We start from the raw sequence: 25,000 nt of genomic DNA, 5'->3' as shown, positions 1-25,000 counted from the left end.
CTAATTCTCTTACAATGGCTTGGGGATGGGTGTTCAACACGTGGCATCCTGATAATCCGGATGTATCCAGTGGCCCGCATTCCCATTGGCTTGGCATGATGTACTGTTCATATCCAACAAGGATAACAGCAGCAGGGAAAGCATTCTCACGGATTTGAGGAAAATGGGGAAGGTGATAGAGAAACGTGTAACTTTGTAGACCTAATTTATACGTTGTCGCACAACAGTGTCAACAGCGTTTCCACAACATATATGATGCAAAAAGGGGTGTCTAGGAAAGTGAGAAACCAAAAGAAATCAAATAAAAAAAATCATATCTTCCCTCTGATGTCTAAGTGAGCTTGGACATTCCTGAATATCAATATTAGACGATGGGTGAGGGAAAGCAAGTCATTGATCAACAGAAATTGGCATTGTTTGCACAAGGTTTGGTCATTTTGGGAGCCTTGGCTCAGACTGGATCAGAGAAAGTCTTTGCTGTGATTTAGAGTAGACAATTGTTCCCACAATTGAAATGGTGCTTATTTAGTTTGTTAGGTATATGTAAATGCCAACTAGTCCTCTAGTAACAGGAATGGATACATTTCCTTTGTCTTCTTTTTAATAAAGTCATGTGTTCTTTCTTTGAAACCAGAACTTTGAAGAGCTGTTATGTTTTGACTTGCTAACTAGTCCCTGGATGTTGAAATCTTCAAAACTAGGTTGCATAAGCCCAGGTTTGAGAGTCCCATAAACTTGCTCTAAAATTACATAATCGCTGAAAAGACGTGTGCGGCCTGACTGAACATGCAACAGGTTTTGGGAGGAGGGCACAAGAATTGTGTTTGGAGGATGATATTACCATATGATGATAATTCCACAATCCCATTAGGCTACATTATATTTCACATATAATATCTTGCACACTCTAATTTATCTCACACACACTCCCCTCAACATTGCCCTAGCCTATAGAGACCCATACAATGAGTCTCATAAAGACAGAGTTGTGTAACAATTGTGTATCCATGATGTGTTCCACAGGTTGACTAAAAAATCCTTTCTTTTCTCCCTTTTTGTGTCACCCCCTGCTCCCCGCCTTACCTCTTAAGAGGAACGTCAGTAGATTCCTGGAATCCTACATCCCGATGGAAGGTATTTAGAGGGTGTCGCCAGTTGGTTTAAGATAAGGCAGCACAGCATACATAGGTACCTAGAGGCACGAGAGAGAACAGCATTAGACCTTTACTTGAAAAAGTATTGACGCGGCGCCGGCGAGAGGGGAAAGGCTGCACTGTCTTCATCCATGTTGCGCTTCAAAGGGTGGGGCCTTATGGAATTCATTCTCTATCTCGCTTTCTTTCAGTCGAATTAAAGATGATCGTGTGTGTGAGCTATATAGCGAGATAACGGCGTTTGACTTCATATCCACAAGATTGCATAATACCTTCACTAGCGGATATGGCATGACTCCTCAATATTTTAACATCTTTAACAAGTCGCACTGTAACAGTTCAACTATTAAATAGCCTAACATTCCGATGACTAATGAATTGAGATCCATTCAACGCCCAGACATTTGGTTTAGTAGGCTAATGATAGGCCTACCTCCGCCCATTCAATTCCAGTAATGTTCTCGGGTTACATAATGCATGCAAGTTATCTAAGTTGGATGGAAAATAACACTATAACAGCTTACCAGACCTTAACATTACAAATAGCCTACTCCCTACTGATACATCTGACCGTTTTGATAGGCTAATCCCAAATAGCACAGTTAAAAATCGTCTATCCTATACCTTTTACATTTTGCTTTTATGCTATAGCACTTCATTTGATCACACTGTCACTGGGGGAAAAGTTTTCAAAATGAATGGAATAATAATGCACTTACTTTGTTGTTAGTTTCGGGTAAATCCATACGTTGGTTCGACACTCAGTGACAGTGTGTTCATCTTGCAAAGATGCGCAACTTTCCATATAGGCGAGGTTATTACAGGTTTATTAGGCTCTCTGTGCGGACAGCCGTATTCCCCACGCCCATAGCCTATGGCAAAATTGACGTTGCATTCATCAGGGCTGCCTACCGTAAAGTTGCCACGTCCGTTTGATTTCAGATTTATGAAACGAATGACAATGCCAACAACATTTGAAACGGGCTAAATAGATATAGATTATTTAGTATACCCGCATAATGTATGCTACTGCATGTAGTCGAGCTAAAAGGTGCGCACGTCAAGATGGCTTTACAAAAATGTTATGTAATTCCTTAATACATAATAATAAAAAAGACTGCACAGAAGCATCAAATCCACCAATATTATAGTTGTAATCGTTCAGCCTTAATTGAGCAAATGTAGGCTGAATTTAAAAAATCCAAACAGAAAGCGTTTAAGAAACCCCCATGCCACACCTTAACTCTCAATCATTTCCCCCCTGACAGTTCCAAGCTTTCGACGAAACGGAGCTCTATTGCCTATATGGATTGATGGTATCTCCTATTGCGCACTCCGAATGAACTTATAGCCTGTAAAAAGTATAAATTGTAAGACGCCCCAGTTAGACTGTCCAGTTCGCCAACTCTCCCCGTTCGTCGGCGTGTATCAGGCTCTCTCTCCCCTGTGTCTCTCGTTCTCTCTCTCTCTCCCTCACGTCCAACTCTTCTCTTCAAACCGGCTTCTCGGTCCGATCAGCTGGCAGCGCTGTGACGACAGCAGCAACAGCTGGCCAATCAAACCCCAGCAGGAAAAACCGGCGACGACGCCCACCTCATTACATCCATGCGCCCACCGCCTGTGCATGTTGAGTGCCGGGTGCCTTGACCAATGTTGTTGTCCATTATTGTGAGAAATAAGGCGGGCACTACGGCCACCGACCAATGACATTATATCCGCCCATGGGAGGTGTTTTATCTCAAGAACTTGGTACTTTTAAATACTCAGTACAAAGTACAAGTATTAAGTACAGTCTGAGAACCCTTTCTAGGCTGCATTAGCCCTATAGTATACAGAGGAGGGGGAGGGCAATCACTGCCCGGCAATGACGACTATTGACTAACATTGTCATTTAATTTTATGCAGGTTAGGCTATAAGATTGATTCAAATGTTTTCAAAAACATTCTTGAGAGCAATGTTTAGCTGTAATTAAATTGTGTGTTTGTTTACATGGCTGTCATGTTGGATACAGAATCCAAGTAGCACAGCCAGGTGCTCTCTGAGTGAGGCTTTGATTAGAGCTGATCGGTCATTATTCAGAAATAAGTTAACACACCACTGAATTCAGCGATCAGAATCAAGCATTCAACCAAGCCGTGTAATAAAACACATTATTTAGACAGTGGTCTGTTATAGAGCTGATCATTATTCAGAAATAACACACCACTGACTTCAGCGATTGACCAAACAGAATCAATAAGGATTCCACAGCCATGTAATAATCTACATTAGCCTACATCTAATTGTTATTTTTGACCATATTATATTGACCCTATATTCTATTCTCCATAATCAAAACCTTATACCATCTATTTCTTGTTTTATCTGTTAAATTGTACTCCACTAATATGGACTCATAATCAAATAAAATATACCTGTATATATTTTTTTCCAGCAGCCCCCTGACTGTATTTCGGGGGCATTACTTGCAATAGTCTTTTTTTGGGTGCATAATCAGGGACTGCCCATAAGTCTGACCTCCCGTTAGTCCGACCTATGTGGCCGGTTAAGACTGAGGCGTGAGCGGTTAAGACTGAGGTTAAGGTTAGCGACCTACGTGGCTGGTTAAGACTGAGGCGTGAGCGGTTAAGACTGAGGTTAAGGTTAGCGACCTACATGGCCGGTTAAAAGTAAACTGAGGTTAGGGTTAGGGTATGGCAGCAGCATCATGTAGGCCTAGTCAAGACCACAATGCAGACCACAATAGCATAGGCTTATACATAAAAACTGTCCCGGGTTTCATGCAGCAGCATTCTACACATTCTCAAGTGACAAGTCATACTATCGCAGTGCAGTGGTCCCAAATATTTTAGCTTGAGACCCAGAAGAGAAATGTCTCCATGGGACCCAAACTAGTGAAAATAGCACACATTTAAAAAAAATCACACTTGTGTGAAGTGAGGGGCGCTCTTATCATCATACATTGTCATACACATTCCATGCTCAGCCAATCAAATCATCACAAATGTGGTACACATTCCGTGATCAGCCAATCAAATCATCACTATTTGACACAAACACACCAAACTGGCCAATCAAATCATCACAAATGTGGTACACACAAACACGCAAAGCTGGGCATAGGAGGGGCTAGTGCCCCTGAAAAAAGAAAATGTAAAAAAACAACAACAAAAAAACAGAAATGGGCCCGATCCACTGTTTGGTAAACACTGAACTATATTGAGGAGTTGGGGCAACATCTGTCCATGCATCACCCATCTGATGCGACTCGTTTCACTGTAGAACTCCCAGGGCATGCAGTACTCCTGCCAACAGTGGAATTTGGAAAGTGGAAAGTGCCATTCTCACTGCAAACTCGTAATGGGTTGACGAGTCCACTAAAAACAAGGCAGGCATTGCCGTTCCGTCAGACGCGGACTTGAGCCCTGTGAGGCCCTGTGAGCCCTTATTCTGAAGGATTTTGCCACAGAATTGGCCCCTGTCTGGCAGCCTATTTTTGAGTGGTGCAACCACTCCCTTACGGAGCTATGTGTGTGGCTGGGTGGCTGGCTGGCTGGGTGGCTGCCTGGGTCTGAGCACGAAAATAGCATGGTTGTTTTTCACCATCTGTGCGCAACCTAACACAACCTAACACCCCCCCCGGGGACTCTCCAGGGACCCCCGGAGACCCCCACATGGTAACTCTAATTTTTCTACCGTTTCGGATGTGGGGCGGCTCGTAGGAAACGGGCCGGCACCCTGGCCGTGGTCCTGTGGGTCTGGAACTTCCGGGGACCCCCCGGGGACCCCCACATGGAGTTGCACCACTCACTTCACATGGGTGTTATTTTCAAATATTGTTGATAATCCACATACCATCCCAAAGCTTGGCTGACTGCCCACATAAAACCACTGCCAAAAAAGGTAAACCCTAAAGAACACAATGATTATAGAGACCAATAGCACTCACATCTGTTATCATGAAAGCACTGTTAAGAAATATGGTTCATCATCTCAACAATGCCATATGTAATTCACAGGATCCATTTCAATTTGCTTACAAGCAAGGTTGCAGTACAGAGGATGCAGTTGTCACACTGTTTCACCTTATCTCCAAACATCTCGATAAACCAAAATCCTATGCTAGAGGACTATTCCTAGATTTTCTTCTGCATTCAACACAATACAGCTGGACTTGCTCCTCACTAAAATGGTTGAGCTACACATTAATCCTTTTGTTATTCAGGTTTATCACACGTTCCTCACTGACAGAATTCAGCATGTAAAGGTGCGTATATCTATTCTACGTCCGAACATAGACATGGTAACACCCCGCCTGCCTCTGATTGGCCTACCGACACTGCCCGTCTTGCCTGTCCTCCGAGATGCAAGGGTAGGCCTACTCCGTGGTGGGAAATAATACAAGTACAAGAGAATGGCAACACGCAACAGTAACTTGTAACTTAAATTTTTGTAGAAGAGGCAAACTAATATTGTTTGTGCCGTTTGCTTTGATTGAATAATTGATTGAACACGTATGTACTATGATTTGATTTGGCTGTGTTCTAAATTAAAGTGTTAGTGTTGATTATCGTGTATTAATCTATAGTAAACTAATACTATTATACTAAAAAAGATAAAGATCAAGGTATTAATCTAATTATAGTAAACTAATACTATTATACTAAAAAAGATCAAGGGAAAAGAGACCTTTTTACAGTACAATAATGTTTCAAGTTTATATACAAATAAACAGGCCAACGGCATAAACAATATTAGTTTGCCTCTTCTACAAAAATAAAAGTTACTGTCGCGCGTGCCAAGCTGTCATTCTCTTGTATTATATCGTACTTGTATTATTTATTTATTTCCCACCACGGAGTAACCTCGCGGCAGACTATCCAGCATGTATCTTCCACCTCGGAGGAAACTCTGGTAAGGCCGGCAGTATCGGTAGGCCAATCAGAGGCAGGCGGGGCGTTACCATGTCTATGCTCGGACGTAGAAAAGATATACACTGTAAAGGTAAATAAGACACTCTCCTCTCCCGTCAGGACTAGAGTTGGTGCACCCCAAGGATGCATTAGCTCACCTGTACTGTTTACCCTCTACACGGCTGACTGTAACACCTGCGAGTCAAACCAGGTTCTTCTGAAATACTCAGATGATTCTACTCTAATATCTCTGATGACTGACAGTGATGACCCGAAACAGTACCAGTGTAGCGTTGACCGGCTTGTGGATTGGTGTGACAAAAATAATTTCATTATCAACACTAAGAAAACTGAGGAAATTATCTTTGGTCCTGCTCCCGGTGGCAATCCATCGTTCAGCTATTGAACAAGTTCCACCTTACAAATATCTGGGGGTGATGATAGACGCCACCTTATCATGGTCCTCATATGGAATATATCTGTAAGAGGATACAGCAGCATATGTACTCCTTACGCTGACTTAGATCGTTTGGTGCTAGTAGTCAGATCTTGTCTCTTTTCTATATGTCTGTTGTTCAAACTGTGATGTTGTACTGTAGCACGGCCTGGTTTAACAGCCTATCTATAGTATATAAGAACAAACTCTATAGCCAAATTAAGATATGCTCTAAAATTGTTGGTAGGCCTGCACGTGGAGGTCGTGTTACATTCCTTTAAAGAGGCCCAGACCAAGAGCATGCTTAGACTGGCGAAGAGTATCTCCTCTGACCCCTTACATGTTTTAAATGATGAATATCATAACTGTTGATATGAGGCCTCCATGAGGCGGTTTAGAGTCCCTAAATATAAGAAAAACAGGCTAAATAACTCTTGTACACCATGCAGTCTGTTCAGCTTTTAAACCAAAATCGGTAAACCAGAGGATATGTTCTTGTTCCTGTCTGTTTCTGTGATTTGTGTCCTGTAATGTATATTTTGTAATGTATTGTGTCTGTCTTGTCTGTATGTTGAACGGTGACGTCATGGACGCAAAACAAATTTCAGTGCAAGCTGACAATAAAGTTGTATCGTGTCGTATCGTATCGTATCGTATCGTATCGTATCGTATCGTATCGTATCGTATCGTATCGTATCGTATCGCATCGCATCGCATCGCATCGCAACGCAACGCAACGCATCGCATCGCATCGCATCGCAACGCAACGCATCGCATCGCATCGCATCGCATCGCAACGCATCGCATCGCAACGCAACGCAACGCAACGCAACGCAACGCAACGCATCGCATCGCATCGCATCGTATCGTATCGTATCGTATCGTATCGTAGGTACACCTGAGCGTCGAGTGAGTCATTAGGTGGCTTTGCCGAGAGGTGCGAAGTCTACTTCTGCCCACTCAGTGCAGTTCGAGTTGCATACCGATAAGCACAAAATCTCCTTCCCAACTCATCACCCTGATGCAACAGGTGTGAGACTATAATTTCTGAAGTTGTACTAGTGATGAGTTGGGGCAACATCTGTTGCAGCATTGATAGACCTATATGTTTGACAGACACACTAGAACTCCCAAATGCTATCTGCCACTTTAATCCAATACAACCCTCAAGAACGATCAACAAAAACTTCTCAGCATTTAAATTGTTTTTCAGCCTTCTGTTTTGCATATTTTTTCAAGCAAACAAAGCATTCCTGTGGCTTGGAGTGGAATATGGAGCGGGTTGCACGACCAAATAAGCTATTGCACATCTCGTGGACGGAAACCTCAATTGGAGGCTTGCTCGCTGAAGTCACTGGAATTCCGCTTTTCACCATAAAAATTAGACATTTTCGTCCCAGCTATAGCCCTAGTAGCGGACTCTATCCACTCAAGACACAAGTTAAAATGAATATGAAGTAGCATTATTTAACACACCAGTAGCCTAGACAATGTTATAAATTTGGTTTATTCACATATTTATGGGCATTGGGCATTTGATAGTAATGAGCGGTGCCCTAAATATTAAGCCAAATTTGCATTACATGCATGAGGAGAATTCTCTCATTATTTTTAATGTAGTATACAGTAGTGTGCGTGTGTGTGTGTGTGTGTGTGTGTGTGTGTGTGTGTGTGTGTGTGTGTGTGTGTGTGTGTGTGTGTGTGTGTGTGTGTGTGTGTGTGTGTGTGTGCACGTGTGTGAGTGTACGTGTGCATTTGCACGTGCATGTACGTGTGCTCATGCAGTTGAACATGTGTGCATGTACAGACACGTGTGTCCGTGTACAGTCATGTCACAGGGAATCTACAGTTTGAGTGGAGTAGTGCGTGACTGCAAAGTGGCATTTCTGCATAGATGCATCTTTTATTGTTAAGAACATGCATACGTGTGATGTGTGTATGTCTATACAGCTGGCTTAGGCCTATATGCTGTTAGTTTAAGCGGTAAGCGTATGACTTTGTTTTATTATATTTATATGTGGTGATTTTAGTAGTATAGTCTTTTTTAGCATTAATTTAACTAAGAGTAGTCTGGAAGTCAGTGGAACGATATGATTCACTTGTGCATTTTATGTACAGGTATCTGTTGAATGACATTAAAGATATCTATCTATCTACGTGAACACATTGTTTTAGCTGTAATAGGCAAATGTGTCTGTTTAGCCTACTTAATGGGAAATGTCTCACAGATCAAAGACAGCAATCTGTCAACTCTGCTGCCTGACTCGTTTCAACCAGCCAGTAACACAATGCTGCCTCAGCACAGTGACACAGCTTTTATTCCCTGCCTCAATTTATGTTGATGCATTCGCAAAAGCTGGTCAGGAATGCGCCATGGGCACTCATCGTTCAAGAAACAAATACTTCCAATAGTCTCATTTATAGGCCTAGGCTACTATATGTAAGTATGTAGTAGACTCAACAATTGGCCGAAAGAACAGATCTACAAGCTAACACTGCAACGCGTTCTTTTGCCAATGGATCCCTTTATGCAATGGTTCCCGCAGGATCCCAACCCATGCCGCGAGGTGGCTGTTTCCTCTGGCAGCAAACTGCTGCATTTCTTTACTCCCCCATGCCACCCCCCGCCCCCCGGCTGTTGACTTAAAACCATTAGGATATGGTCCCTCATTCAGCTCCTCTCTCATACATGATGTACTGTATTCTCTCACGCCCATATCTTTGCTGCAGAGTCGATAACGCCTCCATGTGGCTCTAGTCTATAGACTAGAGCATTTTGGTTCTCAAAGTGGGGTATGGGGACCACCAGTGGTCCTTGAGGGTGTTCCACGCAGGCAGCTAAATGATAGAAAGAACCACATAACCTTAATGTGGTTTAATTTGTGAATGCTCAGAGTTAAAAAATAACTATAAGATTATAAGTGAAGATTGGGGTCCCAAAGATTATACGTACAATGATTGTCTGGGGGCCTTCGTCCTTGAAATGAATTAAGGTTTGAGAATTACTGGGATACAGGAACACTGAGGGAGCTGATTACTATCTTATCTTATTTTACAAAATAATGTTTTTTTTTTTATTGAAAATGTGCAGAGAATTGTGAGAGCTCCAGTAACTGAGTGGTGCAATCTTCAGGACGTTATTAATGTAATTGAACTATTATTATTATATATACTATATGGTGCCTGGCTATAAAGCACAGCGTCGGTAACGATGGAAGTTGGAGATCCATGCCCCACCTGGCTATGCAATACCCGTTCCACCCATTTGTCTGTGTCCCTTTTATGCCCATATATGGAGATTTCTGTTACTGTCTCTCTGTGTCCCTTTATTCCTATATGTGGAGTTCTGTGTCAGGCATGCCCAAATATGGAGTGTTGTGATGTCAGAACAGGCCAGCTCCATATGGAGCCTGACACTGGGCACTGCACTCCCTGCGGGCGTGTGGAACGTGTGTTGAATTTTAAGTCAGTGGGGCGAACGGTTCTCGAGTTAGGTGGATTACATACGTACACACGTACATATGGAGTTCTGTGTCAGGCATGCCCAAATATGGAATGTTGTGATGTCAGAAGAGGCCAGCTCCATATATGGAGCTGGCACTATGGGTGCAGTTATAGGTAAAATCACGAACAGGCCAAATATAGTGCCACCCAGGCACCCACCATGATGCTGATTTGAGAAGTTTCAAGTGCCATTTGTTCCTCAGCCTAGTGGGAATATGCATGCAAAATTTCACAGAAATCACAAGATGTGTTCATGATTTGCGGCATTTTGTTCAAAACTGCGAACTATATATGAGTATGAAAAATCTGAAAGACCAGTTTCGTTGAATGGCTATAGAGCGTCGCAGTCCCGCCCCCTTTCATGACGATGAGAGACCCGGAAAATAATTCCTCGTTAATTTTCCTCATAGACATAAAAATATTTATTTAAAGACGTTTACGCTGCGGACAAAGCCAACTCGAGTTGTGACAAATCATGATAATAAACACTATGTTTTTGGCCGATCAAATAATTAGAAAGAAGAAGAAAAGGGCAGGTTACAACACTTTTTGTTTTGTTTTTCTTCTTAAAACATTGTGTTTATTGTCATGAGTTGTCACAACTGGAGTTGGCTTTGTCCGCAGCGTAAACGTCTTTAAATAAATACTTTTTGAAAAGTCTATGAGGAAAATTAACGGGGAATTATTTTCCGGGTCTCTCGTCGTCATGAAAGGGGGTGGGACAGCGACGCTCTTTAGAGACTGTGTACCAAATACCAATTTGCATGATTTGGAATCTGTAGGTGTAATATCAAAAAATTGTTTTGCAAATATTTGCCTCCTGGCTGCACTATAACAGGTCCATGTGAAAAATTTGGGGCAGAGGTTCAGCTCTGGTATCCAGGGAGTGTATGTGCAGAGTTTGGCTGCGATCAAGCCAACGGTGCCAGAGATGAGCTGTTCACAGACGGACACACGGACGGAGTGCAAAACATACTCTCCCCATGCCTTCGGCTGGTGGAGACAAATATACAATCAATTAAGAAGAATTTACTGTTCTGAATCTTGAGTTGAAATGACATTAATTTGCCTTAATGCATTTGGGGCCTAAATGCTCACACATGTCTAAGTTAATAACCAATTTCAGAACCACGAGTCATGCAGTGGAAAGGTCCTTTATACAGTAGTTGTCAGCCTGGCAACCCCATCGCCAGGCTGTTGACCATGTTCACAAAAAAGATATGACTTGAGAGCAAAATGATTGTGAATATGGTTAATAGATAGAGATAGTCAATAAAAATGTGTTCCATTGGAAGTTGCATTTGAGATGCGGCATGCCATCATGGCATAACACTGGCAAAAATGGTAGACTACATACCCATGTGAATACCTTAAAGAAGCTGAATGTTTTCTTACAAAGGGGTCACAATGTGTAGACTATAGCATATAATGAGTAATCAGCAATACCCAGTCAGTGAAAATTATTCATGTCTCTGAGGTGGCATAACTGCACTATCATTTGTATATCATCATTATAATGATTATAATCATAATCATAATTATAATCATTTGTATATGCTCGCCAGGCACCAACAATGAGCCTGATTATGGTATCCCATCACCTCGCTTCGGACAAATCGAAATTAATATAAGCCTACTTGACTACTACTAAAGAGAATATTTCCTTTAGGAAAGACTTGCATCTTGTCAGAAGCAGTCCTTTGTGCTATAGGTACATGGTGTATCCATAGATGGAAACTTTATGTTGCTACTTCCTGTTCCTCCTGTACAGCGTCTTTCTTTATGACTTAACACTAGTTGTACAACCTCTTAAATAGTGAGTAAATTAGTGTTCTTTCCTCTACCACTAGCCTATCACTAGTGTGGTTGCCCAGACTATAGTAATTCTACCCAAACCAACCCCCCCAACCCCTGCTCCCTTGCTCTCAGAGCACATAAATCCCCCTTTTAAATGGATTCCAGGCACCTCTGCCTGGCAAGGAGTAGTCTGGAAACTATTCAAGCCAGGTATTGGCTCTCAAAAGCCACACAGAAAGAACACATTTCACAGGCATATAGGCTACATACAAGGTGGGGAGGGTGACTGTTGTCCTGCTTTGGGATAAACAAGCGCAAGGCTCATGGGTGAAATGTAAACCATGAGGTCATAGGTTGCATGGAGCAACACTGACAGACTGCAGCAGAAGTTATAAAAATCATCCTGGCTGTGCATTGTGTTCGTTCCATCACAGCCAGTGATTTATAAAACAGAAAAGAGGTAATAGTAGTAGTAGGTAATAGTAGGTAATAACCACAAGATCGTACTATTTCAGTCACCAGAAACAGCACAGCATTTAATCTATAGATTAGGCCTACAGCGCAAGACAAAAGTACTGTATGATAGAAAGACATCACATTCAATGCAACACTATAAATAATTGACAAAATACACTATACACTATACACCCTTACATAGTGCAAGACAAAGGAAAATACAACATCATTAAATGCACAGTAAGCATGTCTAATAGTGTCCATATATGTACTGAACTGTTGTTTTCAGTCTATTGAACGAGTCGAGCAGCCATTGTGTGTTCTGCACATTTGACATTATAAGCCAGAGTATATACAGAAGTTATTTTTAAAGTGAAACAGCCCTTTAACCTAGATTTTGACATTTACTTAATTGTACATGTAAAACAGTTATAATGTATAGATATAGAATATGCATCCTACATCATGTACAACCAATGCATGGACAGATTATAGACCTGGACAATGGGGCTCTTGACTACAGAGACCCTGGACACCACGAGACCCATCAATAATACCTAAATGTATACATGTAGTTAGCGGTAATGCTCAAATATGTGGGCCAGCATAAGCATGAGGGCCCTCCTATAGCTTCAGTATAGCACCAGTTTCCCATGTCGCCTTGCACATCCCGTGGGTAGGCTACAGGTTTCTGGTGTGTCTGTTTGTCTTAAAGTGGCAGTCACAATGGTCCTTCTTTTATATCAGTTGATTGCCAGTTATGGTTCACCGAAGTTTCACAGACGTGCTTCAAAGCCATCGATGCACAGCAACGGGACGCTCCACACGTTTGCTCCCATAGCATGGAAGTGAACAGGGAAGCTGAAGTGCAGGTCTGACGAACCCTAACATGGCCCCCAGCCCTCCTATTTGGGATGTAATAATATTTCCTGTCATCATGTCATTATCATGCCATCATCATACTGTAGTATAGATTGGATAAATCCTGTATGATAAAATGTCTATACACAGTACAGGGGTTCTAGAAGATAATTGCACAAGGGCATCTGCAAGTCGTAATCCGTCCCTGAACTAATATACTGAATACAAGTTATTTTTTTTTAAATCACACCAATAATTGACTTAATATTTTACAAGTCAACCACATCACAAGGGATCCACTTCCCAATGAATAACTGATATAAAATATGATATAATATGATATCATGTATCACATTTTCTGACACGCCCCATATTGACTCAGCACCCATCTATGTCTCTTCTTCTCTCCCTCTCCTATGCTCTCTCCTGAACCCTTGCCCCAAAACCCTTCAAAGACTCTTGTCAAGTCAGTCAGTCAGTCAGTCAGTCAGTCAGTCAGTCAGTCAGTCACAGGAGAGTTAATGCACTACTGTCACTTTAAGACCTGCCTCTGGCGAAAAGGAACTGATTAGTGCTGGCAGCCAACCACGTGGACTGCTGCGTGGAGACCCAAGCCAATGAGAATCCCTGCTGGGTGGAGGTTACAAAAGCACCCTGAACCCAATGACTCAGCAAACGTGGGTGCGTGCGAGATGACACTTAGCGGCGATTTTAAAGGGCCAGAGCACGTCGGCCTGCAGGCCTCTGAAGGAAGCTGAAAAATGTGCTTTCAGAATCAGGCCAGCCGTTCCCTCCCTCCCCTCTTGTACACATGCTGCATTATATGGCCCAAGCTCAGCTTAATGTTGCTCTTCAAGCCTGTTCGTAAGGAAGTACGTCATAGTATTCAGAGTGGCAAATAGAGAGGGCCACACCGTTCTCTGACTCAGCATTGGTCTTTTGAACTCAACTTCCTTTTTTCCTAGTGTCAGTACTGTATAAGTTTGCTGATGTTTTTTTCCAATTTTAAATATTGTTAAGTTCACAAAGATATTTGCATATCGAGAAGTAGAGATGTCCCGGTCCGATCATGTGATCGGAAATCGGTGCCGATCATATGATTTCCAAAAGATCATAATCGGGGAGGGGGTGGAGATCGGATTATTAATTATTGTTTTTGCTGCACGTCCAACTGCTGAGCATAGCCATAGAGTTAGGTCTGGACTGTTTACTAAATCACTAAAATCACTAAAATCACTAAATCACAAAAAATTACTAAAAATCACTAAATCACTAAAATCACTAATCACTAAATACACATAATATGAAACCCCACTTAGGCAACCACGTAAAAAAGAGAGGACAGAAAATGGTACATATAGAACAGTAGAGGAGCGCTAATCACAGATGAACTAAATCACTAAAATCACTAATCACTAAATCACTAAAATCACTAAAATCACTAAAAATCACTAAATCACTAAGAATCACTAAAATCACTAAATTACTAAAAATCACTAAAATCACTAAAATCACTAAATCACTAAAAATCACTAAATCACTAAAAATCACTAAAAATCACTAAAATCACTAATCACTAAATCACTAATCACTAAATACACATAATATGAAACCCCACTTAGGCAACCATGTAAAAAAGAGAGGACAGAAAATGGTACATATAGAACAGTAGAGGAGCGCTAATCACAGATTAACTAAATCACTAAAATCACTAATCACTAAATCACTAAAATCACTAAAATCACTAAAATCACTAAATCACTAAAAATCACTAAATCACTAAATCGCTAAAAATCACTAAAAATCACTAAATCACTAAAATCACTAATCACTAAATCACTAATCACTAAATACACATAATACTCACACCTCACAGAAGTGTGAAAGATCCCCCTGAATGAAAACAAAGGAAATGCAACCCCCGCTAATATGCATAATGGAGATAGCTGGCTGTAGTTCAGTAGTCTCTGAATGAGAGAGATTCTCTATAAGAGTTCTATAAGCTTTCTCACATCGACAACAATGAAATGCAGTAGGACGGTCTATACATGTACTGCTATGTGTCTTACTGGGAAAACCATATTTATTTTAGCTTTTAGTCAAAATAAGAATTAATCGTGCATTAAGATTGCATAAAAATACAATTGTGATATGTGGCATAAGTGTTGTATACAAATATAAAGATCGGATCGGGAAAAATCGGCATGACTCAAATGATCACACAAGTCACATCACATCCCTATCGAGAAGTGACTTATGTGTGATCTTGGGACAGCCATATCACACAAATGACACAATACACGTTGCACAAATCAGCAGAATTGACAAAACTTACAATTACATTTCAAAATGCCACTGTTATTTCACAAGTGAGAATTTAGTTTAAGATCTGTGGTTGATTTTTTAAGATAAAGCCTATGGAAGCAATTTTCTGCAGTGTTTTCAGAGCAGTCCTATGATGTTTTGACTGAAACACGCACAGCCCTTTAGAATGTGCGATCACTTGACCTCAAGTAGCCTACAAGTCTATCTCAAACTAAAAAGATGGAACTTGAAAGAATGTTCTCCCCAAGTTAACTTGACAAGTACATTCTTCCCAAGGACACAAGTCACATGCATCTTTTCCTTCTTTGTATTGAGAAAAGGCTATTCATTTGTTTGTTGGTGTAACAGACAATCCTTCAGAACTTCTAAACAACAACTGCTCAGCACTGTTGTCACTTATTTGTGTTGACTGATGTTTTCAAAGCCTACGCTTCATACTGTATAGTATATTTACTTTTACATGCAAGAATTGTATTAAGAATTAAGAAACGTATTAAGAATTGGACGACTATGACTTAAAATGGGGCTTTTACCATATGCACGTATCAGGACTCGGATTAGTTTCTGGCTCTGAGTGAGCTCTGAACGGGCTGCAACTTTAGAAAAATACACTGAAGGAATATGTCTGGAATTGGGGCTGGGGTGGAATGCGGGATATTTCTGTGCATATCTGTTATATTGTTTTGTTTTGTTTTGTGTTTGTTTTGTTATGCATTTCTTTGGTTGTGTTTTGTCTATGTCTGTCAATGTTTCATAATTTATACAAAAGAAAATTAATAAAGTACAAATCATAAAAAAATAAACGTATTAAGAATTAAATATTAAGTAATTATTAATCAATTAATAATACCAATTAATGAAGGCTTAAGTAATTAATGATGAAACCTTGACTGACCTGGTCCACCTGAGACCACCGGGCCTATATCGTGAGCCAGATCTTGTGAGACCCCCGTCAGCCTAACACACAAAGATGCACCACTGTACAAGAGGAGCCCTCGTACAAGGTTTCTTTGACTATGCATGCACCTCTTGGTACCACAGCACCTCAAAGGCCCTTAAAACAAGGCTCCAGACCTCCCAAAACAAACTGGTCAGGCTCCTACTTCGCCTCACCCCCCGAACCCACCTCACCCCTGCCCACTTTGACAGGCTGGAATGGCTTAGGGTCGACGACAGAGTACAGCATCTTGCAATGGGTCTGGTCCACAAGATTCGATACACCACCAAGATACACATGTACCTGTCTAAATACTTCCTTAATGTTAACGAAGTCCACACCCACAACACCAGAGGGAGTGTGACAAACCATGTACAACCCAGATTCGGCACAAACAAGGGACTAAATTATTTTCGCTCCTATGCCACCAAAATGTGGAACGCACTACCAAAAGTCATTAAGACATGCGAATCCCTTGACTCCTTCAAAACCGCTCTCAAAGGGCACCTACGGACGGCTGCAATTCAAAACTGGCCACCGTAAAATCTGAATTCCCCCCCCCCACCCCTTTTCCCCCTCACTGTATATGTTTCTTTTCCCTTTTTACCTCCTTTATGATGAATTCCTGTTCTGTGCTTTGGCTATATAGAAGTGTCTATTTGTACGTCTCTAAATGTTTTGATGAATTGAACAAGGTGGACCCTCTTGTAAACAAGTGTAATGCTTTATTGGGTCGTCCACTCACAGTTAACAGTCTTTGTATTGAGTTGTGCTTGAAATCTGGCCACAGTAGTTGTTTTCTGTGTGTCTGAATGAACAATGTGCCTAGGGGGCTGCCATACTGTGTGTCATAGTATGGATGAGTTAATAATTAAGTAAGCGTTAATTAAGTGATAATTCAGTGTATGCATTTGCTCCCTATATGGTAAGTTGTGTCCAAATAAAATGAGATATTAAATCAAAAAAGCTTTTAGAAAAGCCTTTCTCACAACCTCGTCTCTTTGTGGAGTGACAGTCACACTGGAGTCAGATTTGCATAATGAGTTGGCATTTTGAGTCATGGTACGGAATGAATGTCCCATATTCTAAACAACTGCCAACCATCTCCATAATCTTTAGCCCAGCTGTATTGTGTGAAACTCAGGTCTGTAGGCAGCAGTGGAAACTTCCATTAGGCCACAGGAGAAGCATCCTCCAGGGTATTGTTCTGGTCAGGCCTGCAACAGTCAGCATTGCACAGCACACCTCTGTGACAAGAAGGAGGCTATATATATACAGTGTAAGCCGCATGCTGGCCTGAAGACATCTCTACTATTTGCCATTCAGGCAGTCTCGGTAGGGAGCCTTTAAAGCTGTCACTCCATTGACCTAGTCTGGCTGTTTTGGAATTTAATAATGAATTGAGGTTGGCTCATTGCTCTTACATTACAATCCCTAGGAATGGAAAAGTTGTGTTTGTGATGGGCAAGGTGTGGGAATATAACATTCAATCACTTGGTCACTTCATGAAATAGCACGATCACCGTGGTATTATATTTCCTGAAATAGTTTAGTTGCGAAAGATGAGCTGTGGAAAAGCAATACAAAATCAATGTCTTTCATGGATGCGGAGCTACTGACTAACTAAGCCATTGGGCCATTGGCAGCAATGTATCTTTTTCAAACGAAGTTGTACTTATTTATCTCCACATTCACTGAGTGTCTGTCAGCTAAATGTCTACTGTGCATATATGCAAAATCCTGAACCACTGCCAATCTATGTATTTACGGGTGGGGTGCAAAATGGTTAAAAGTTTTGCTTTAAAAAAGGGACTTTACTCTCTCTGCAGAATCCGTTTTTTATTGATACAGGATGAGTTCTCATTTGTAAGTTGTAACTGTAACAGCCATGACGGTGGCATAACACTGCATTACTTAATGCTTCACAGATTAGACATTAGGCTACTGCAGTGCACTGTCCTCCTTGTGCTCTTACGTATTCAGTGAACTGTGGCCTACTGCCCTTGGTCTCGCTCTCCTCTCCACGTCAAGAGTTGTTTGTTCCAGGAAACATTCTCACTTGAACCCTCAGCGCCTTTACGAAATCACACACTTTTTCACAGCTAAGCTCAATGCAGTGACACGAATCAGCTGTTTCCTTATTGATCTGTGATCACCTGTAATACAAGACCATTTTGGTGATGTCTATGTCAACCACACTTGTTCACATACGTATACTATCACATCTGAGTGTGATGTTGTGAAAAATAGGAAATCGTCACTGGTTGACTTGATTTGGCACTCACACAAATATCATTGATTTACAAGTGTGTTGGGGAATGTTGGTTATTACGATATGCACAGATCAATAATTTAACACCTGTTCTTCCCTGTTTTGTCAATGGGCTGTAGCCTACTTATTTGCCACTCGCTCACCCCCCACCCGCTTCCCTCAAGGGACTCTGACCCCTTTGCATGTGAAGGAGAGTAGGCCAGGGGGGTATGCATACATAGCTGTGCCCAGAGACCAGCGTTTCCACAGGGTTTATCTTGGTTGCCACACGCCAGGCCAAGGCCTATACTTACAGATATGATTAGCCTTGCTGTGTGGAAAGGGAACACAACACACTATCCTCCCTTTCCTCCAAGCACCCCAATTTCTCTGCTGTTAAGAACCACTAATTGTGGTTGAACTGCACTTGATATAAAAATCACACTTGTGTGAAGTGACTGATTTGTTTAAAGCGCTCTAAAAACAAACATTAGAAAGTCCATAGACTTGGCTGCCACATGATGTCACGTGGGGTGCTGGTTTTTATGTCATTAAAAGTCGTTTTGACAGGTTACACTTGACCACTCACAATTGCTCAGCATCAAAGTTCCAGGCATTGGGGTTGTTATGCCCACAAATTCTTTGCTAGTTCGCAAAATCCATCCCAATTTATTGGGACATAACCCTCTATACTTCATTGAGCGGGGTCCCCAATTGGGTTCTATTGTTGGACCCCTTCTTTTTCCCCCTCTACACAAAATCTATTCACCAAAAATAGCCAATCTCCAAGTTCACAACGCTTGTGGATCTCCCACTTTCACTGGATGTACGTGGCAGTCACCAAATGTTTGCCTATTATGACAAGCTCAGAATAGTGTCGCTACTTGCTAGGGTTCAAGTGGGTAGCCGAAGTACTTACACATGCAGTATGAAAAAACACTGGCCAAATTAGTGCCAATTACACAAGCAAAACCCACATCTCACAGTTTTGGAATGACACAGCCGTTTTAGACCCATGAGTCATTGCGACACAACATGGCCAGTATCGTGAGTGACCAAATCACTGAACCACCTCCACCCCCGTTCTCACAAGTCCATCGGTTTTCCAACACGCACTCTCATGGATCAATAACCTCTTACATAACTTGCCGGTTTGGACTGGAGGTAGGATTCCAGCTGACTGGAACATGTGACATGTGGAACATGTGGCTTTGGCAGTGGGGGTAACCCACATTCTACCTCCCTCCTCCTTCTCCTCCTCGTCCTCCTCCCCTCATCCTTCTCCATAACCCGCCAGTGTTTCCCTAACTCTGGGTTGTTTTCTTACTTTTTTTTTTCTTTTTGAGGGGCGCTAGCCCCTCCAGGTTTAATGTTTGTTTTTAGTTCAATGTTTGTTTTAAAAACGCCATTGACAATGAAGGGAAAATGTATGTCATCTTGTCCCTAACACAAACATTAAATGCCATTAACAATAAAGAGAATTTAATGTTTGTGTTGGCAAAATAACGGTAGTGGATCGCACACACCAAGACTTCAGTTCAAATTGTTTATTTCATATTTGAATAGGGACAAACGTTTCGGCTATCCAGCCTTCATCAGTGTGGAGTGTGACTGAATGTAGGTTCCTTTTAAAGGAGTGGTGACATGGTGCAGGTGCACAAAATCACCGCTAATCACCTCACATCACACCCGCTGGGTAATCACAGATTGGGACTGTGTAATAAAGTATCTGTTAGCAATCAACAATGTGACTAGCAATTACATCTCAAAATATACATATACAAAGCAAAACAATTACAGGATTGTTTAAACACAGCTAATGTAGGTCGCTGGGGACATCAGGCTTTTTTGCCGTTCATAGATCAGTTACATACATTAGAATAGAGCATCATTCTTTTTTTCTACCGTCAATAGCATCCATCCAATACATCATGTGCGTGGCATCGGGGAGGATGTTTGTGTTGGCACCGTTTGTTTTACATCACCATTACATCACCTAATCAACATGAGTTAGACTTTAATATATTAGCGCCCCTCACTTCACACGGGTGTGATTTTTTAAATATAAAATCGTTATTTCAAAACATATTTATTTATTCCATGAATAAATAACTTTAAGGAAGTAATAGCTCACAGCTCATGATGTTTGGGTCATGGGTAGAGGTCTTGAGCCAAAACATTGGGGAACCACTGCTCTACATAACGACCCGGGCAAGCATCCATGATGGCATCCAGAGCTGGCAGGGTTGACAGCAGGTCTGTGACATATCCAGCCATGATTGACAGGCAGGCAGGCAGGCAGGCAGGCATGATTGACAGGCAGGCAGGCAGGCAGGCAGGCAGGCAGGCAGGCAGGCAGGCAGGCACAGACGGACGGACGGACGGACGGACGGAAGGGACGGACGGACGGACGGACAGACAGACAGACAGACAGAAAAGCTAAAACCGGCCCGGATGGTTAGCTCAACCGTCTGGGCACCTATAGGCTGCTGAGCCAGCCTGACGGCGTGCCGCGGGTTTGACTCCCGATCCCGACGGCCTTTGCCGCGTGTCTTCCCCCCCATCTCTCTCCCCTTTTCCTATCAGATTACTTTCAATCTATCAATAAAGGCAGAAAAAGCCAAAAAAATCTGAAGCCAGATTGGAACTCGTACATTAATTTATTTGTGGCAAGATACTTTTCAATAGACTATTTTTTCCATCACTTTCGAGATGGAGCTTAGAATAGAAATAGGGCGGTATAGTTGCCGGGGTCTAATTTACTCTCTTTCTTGTGCATGGGGGTTACTTTGGCCAGTTTGAAATCTTGGGGGACCTGTCCTTGTTTGTGGGTGATGATTGGAGCTATAGAGATGGATGATCGTCTCTGAGAAATTTGGAGGGAATATTGTCATGGCCTTGGTGGGGTTGGAGGGCACTCAGTTTTTTAATAATAATAATAATAATAATAATAATAATAAACTTTATTTATATAGCACCTTTCATACATAAATGTAGCTCAAAGTGCTTTACAGAGCAGAAAAGATAATAAAAACAAAAGCAAGAAAAAACAGCATTAAAACAGACATGCAGTTAAAACAATAGGACAATAACGCAGTGTCAAGTCAGGCAAAGGCAGTGGTACAAAGATATTTTAAAACTCAACTAAAAGCAAGAGTAAAAAGGTGAGTCTTAAGCTGTGTCTTAAAAATGTCTATAGAGGGTGCCTGTCTGATCCGCAGTGGTAATTTGTTCCTGTTGGCCCATAAAAGCAGAATGCTGCCTCACCATATTTCTTATAGCCACCTTTTTGGGGAGTACCTCCTCAGTTGTTACCATTGCCATTTTAAAATCATCTTTACAAACACCTAGGTTTTTGTAGAAGGCTTTGATGTGCCCAAAACGCCCAGAGTGGGAGGGCAGTTTGTTAACCAGCGTTGTTGCAATGTTTGTAAAGAAGATGTTTAAGTAGTTGGCTACATCAAGCTTGTCAGTGATGAGGGTGTCGTCCGATTTAATGTTGATGTTTGTAAACTTGGTTTTTAGTAGTTGGTTGTTTAGTAGCTTCCAGAGCTCCCGAGGATTGTTTTTGTTTTCCTCGGCTTTATCATTGATAAAGTTTCTTTTTGCGGATTTGGTCATGGTAGTTACAATGTTTCTTAGCTTGTTTCGTTGGGTTTTTAGGATGCCCAGTTGGGTTTGGAGATCACTGTCGAAGCACTTGGCTAGCTTGGACTTGCATTTAAGAAGTTCTGAGCATTTTTTGTCTCTGGCTTTCATTGCAGTCAGTATGTCCGAATTCATCCATGGCTCCGAGCGGGTTTTGACCCTGATGGTTCTCAAAGGAGCCATGTTGTTTAGTACAGATGTAAATTTGGTTTTGAAGCCAAGCCATGCTTCTTCGACTAGTGTGCTTCTCAGCTCATCGGACCAATCCAGATTCTCCAGTTCAAGGTTAAAGGCCTCGCTAGAGTAGGTTTTGAGGTCCCTAGATATGACTGTTTTGTGACAGCCATACTTTAGTTTTAGTTTTTTGCGGGTACAGAAAATCATAAAATTATCGCTAAGCCTGCATACAATAACACCTTTCTTGGAGATTCTGGATTTGTCCAAGGTCAGAATGAGATCAATGACAGTTTGAGTAGAATCACACACTCTTGTGGGTTGGGTAATAGAGCACCGAAGTCCTGACGTCACTTTCAGTAGAGGGCACCAACACACAGGTTTTTTATTTGTATTGAAATCTCCATAGGGCGATTTTATGTCGCTTCATATAAGAACTGTGTTTGAAAAATAAACCGATCACCCCGGCCTTTTCACTCATATGGATATGAAGCATCGACTGAAGGTGGAAATGTACAAATATACCCAAAGAGTAACAAAATAAGCGTTAGAAACGAGCCAAACAACCCAGAGACTACATTTCCGGGTAGGCTGCTTCTGCCCGCAGCCCGTCGCACAACAGAAACTGAACGTTAATTACGTTTATTTTTATTTTTATTTTATTGATATATAATGTATCGTGGTTAGTACGAGTCGAGTCACCACCAGCTGAGCTTACGTCAACGAGGAATCTCAGGAACGCAATATGTTGACAGCTGGGCGTGACGTATATGCTCAGCGACATTGCATTCATATGTAGTTTCAAGGCTTTTGCGGTCACATTAATTCCATTTTCTCTAGAAACTGGCTGTATCAAATATGAATGGACATCATTAACGACGCACAGCCACTCCCCTGACAGAAACGCCGGGGTGGTCGGTTTATTTTTCAAACACAGTTCTTATATGAAGCGACATAAAATCGCCCTATGGAGATTTCAATACAAATAAAAAACCTATAAACCTGTGTGTTGGTGCCCTCTACTGAAAGTGACGTCAGACTTCGGTGCTCTATTAGCTGACTGACACTATGCAGATCACAGAACCTACTGAATGACTTGAACACAGGTGCTTCCTTACGGCATGGCTGTATTATAGTCGCCAATCAGGATTTTCTCTACACATTCCTCCCCAGCTAAGCACCCCTCAAGTATATCATATAACCCATGCTGGTCAGGTGGTCTATAGACGGTGCCAACTAATACTGATTTAGCATTTTTGAAAATTAATTCAACCCACACAGTTTCAATTTAATCATGCTGCAAGTCAGTACGAGTAATGTATTCAGTATCTTGGTGAATATAACATGCACATACCACCACCGTGTTTGTTTCTGTCGTTTCAAATGACTGAGTAATTTTCTATTTCAATCTCTGGTTCCTTGGTAGACTCATCAAGTTTTCTTTCAAAGAAACTCACGATGTTTGCCTTACCGTTTTGAAACATTTGTCTGATTTCAGCCAGTTTGGGACCAAGGCTGTTCACATTCAAATGAAACAGGTGAAGATTGTTGGCGGCGACAATGGAGTCGTGTCTTCGGTGTTGAAGTAGGCTGAGGTGTGAATGGGGGAGAGTGGTGGTATAAGGGGGGTGGCGCCATTGAACCTGGTAATGCCTGCAGACAGACCCATCTCAATGGCAGAAGTGTGTGTGCGTGTGCGTGCGTGCATGCAGGCGTGCATGCAGAAGTGTGCATGCATGTGTGCATGCGTGCGCGTTCTGTCAGCAACCGCTGACTGATCATGAGATGAATGTTAATAGAAATGTTCTGGTGCTGCTGTGACACAAGGACATGCTATAGGAAGTTTACAGTTTCTTACTGGCATGAAAATGGATTGTCCCACACTGTGTGGAGTTCTATGTGGATTTTTACAGTCACTGACATGACCTTGGGGTCTTTGTGTCAAAGTAGTGTTTCCATAAACAACATGACACTATTGTGCTTTCAGGGGAAAGACATGCGCACGCACGCACGCACGCACGCACACACGCACGCACGCACGCACGCACGCACGCACGCACGCACGCACGCACGCACGCACGCACACACACACACACACACACACACACACACAGGCTTCTCTTCACATATTTCATAGTAATTCGAGATGAAAAAGGTTTATGGGCAACGTTTGTACATAAATGTAGACCTACAAGAATCAGTCGTGGACATGGTGACATGTATGTTTGTCACCATGAAAGTATGTCTTACGAGCGGAGACAGACACCTTTCATAATGTCTGACTTTAACGCCTGCACTTTAATGGTTATGCGCACTTTTGTACTTTGGTATCTACTATGTTTTATGTTTTATTTGTACTGTTTCATTGTTTAATGTACTGTCTATGCTGCAACCCAATTTGCCCTTCGGGGACACTAAATAAACTTGAACCTTGAACCTTGACTTAACATTATAGGAAGCTGTTTTGTTTGTGTCACTAATGAGCCAGCCCTCAGAAGGTCAACATTACCAATCTAGCAGACTTTACAGGCACTTTTTTGTAT

At 41.8% G+C, this 25,000-nt stretch overlaps 1 protein-coding gene and 1 long non-coding RNA gene across 2 annotated transcripts in view; both read right to left on the bottom strand.

Annotated features, from left to right (window-relative positions):
• Positions 1 to 2,050, bottom strand: part of LOC306931871 — an 18,840-nt gene extending 16,790 nt beyond the window's left edge. The window contains exons 1-2 of the long non-coding RNA XR_013791079.1: positions 1,874 to 2,050; positions 1,084 to 1,192 (exon numbers count right to left, since the gene is read on the bottom strand). This is a non-coding gene — a long non-coding RNA (uncharacterized lncRNA). The remainder of the gene's footprint in view (positions 1 to 1,083; positions 1,193 to 1,873) is intronic.
• abhd15a (abhydrolase domain containing 15a) overlaps positions 1 to 25,000 on the bottom strand; it is a 374,815-nt gene that overhangs the window by 312,032 nt on the left and 37,783 nt on the right. The window lies entirely within an intron of this gene.

The sequence above is a fragment of the Electrona antarctica genome (assembly GCF_951216825.1).
Source record: "Electrona antarctica genome assembly, chromosome: 11".
Classification (NCBI taxonomy): Eukaryota; Metazoa; Chordata; class Actinopteri; order Myctophiformes; family Myctophidae; genus Electrona; species Electrona antarctica.
The sequence above is the reverse complement of the archived record's forward strand: the minus strand, read 5'-3'. Positions and strand labels throughout refer to the sequence as shown.